The sequence below is a fragment of the Octopus bimaculoides genome, chromosome 19 (assembly GCF_001194135.2).
Source record: "Octopus bimaculoides isolate UCB-OBI-ISO-001 chromosome 19, ASM119413v2, whole genome shotgun sequence".
Classification (NCBI taxonomy): domain Eukaryota; kingdom Metazoa; phylum Mollusca; class Cephalopoda; order Octopoda; family Octopodidae; genus Octopus; species Octopus bimaculoides.
In genome coordinates this window covers 20,308,034-20,309,310 of record NC_068999.1, presented here as the reverse complement: position 1 = coordinate 20,309,310, position 1,277 = coordinate 20,308,034, and positions in this window count along the sequence as shown.

Below are 1,277 nucleotides of genomic sequence, written 5' to 3'. Positions count from 1 at the left end.
ATATATAAAGGCGACTCGAGTTTCAGGGCTATTTCCCTTCGTCATGGCCAGTATATATATATATGTGTGTGTGTGTGTGTGTGTGTGTGTGTGTGTGTGTGTGTGTGTGTGTGTGTTTGTGTGTGTGAAAAGAAGTGTAAGAATCCGTGATTTTATTTCTCAGTGGAACCTCCTCGCTTGGTAAATTTTATATTAAATTTCCCTCTTATTCTTTCTGGTAGACTGAAAGAGACGCTGAGAGAGAAAGTGAGAAAGAAGGAAAGAGAGATATAGAGAAAGAGAGAGAGAGAGAGAGAGAGTGATAAATCTCAAATAAATGTTTAGTATATATTTATCCCGTATATTCTTTCATTCTTCTACTTGTTTCAGTCGGTTGACCGCGGCTATGCTGGAACAACGCCCTAGATGTTTAGTATATGTCTACAGGTAACACATATTCATTTAGAGCAAGTAATAAGTGCAATTCTACATGCCATTCAAAGTGCATATAGTTATTTGTAAATCGGAGAAAACATTTCTATTATGAAAAGGCGTATTTTTGCATATTTAAATGCCTACAACCATCTCAATATCTAACGTGTTCCCTGCACGATTGGAAAACTGAAAAGCCTCTCACCGCCAGTCTGTGTCCTGTATATGAATGTATATTTCTCTTTTTTGTCCTTCCTACAACTTAATAATTTCAACCTTTCAACAATAGATCAATGCGACTTTTTATTATCTAGTGTTGCATTGCCCTCGATGCTAGAGATACACATTCATCCAACATGCAAATTCCGAGATAAATATAATCATCAATTTTAAAAGAAGCAAAATTCGGTCATTAACTTTTCTTTTGCTAATGAGTGTTGTTTTCATGTGTGTCATGTGAGCTGCGTTAACTGTTACTATAAAGAGCTCTGGAGGTATCGTAGGTATTTTGAATTTTTTAAAATATAAATAAGCGAAGACCGCTGCTCCGTCGGTAAAATTCTGAAATTTCAAGTAGTGACCTATGGCCGCATCCACGCACAGAGAAACACATACACACACACACATACATCTATCTACCAATATAAGTTTCAAATTTTGGCAAAAGGCCAGCAAGTCCGGAAGAGGGAGTAATCGATTACATCGACCCCCGTACTCAAACGGTGCTTATATTATCGATTTTGAACGGATAACTGTCAATATCGATCACGGCAAAATTCGAACCGAGATTATACGGACTGTCGAAATACCATAAAACATTTTCCCCGGCGTGTTAACAAACCTACCTACCTACCTACCTATATATA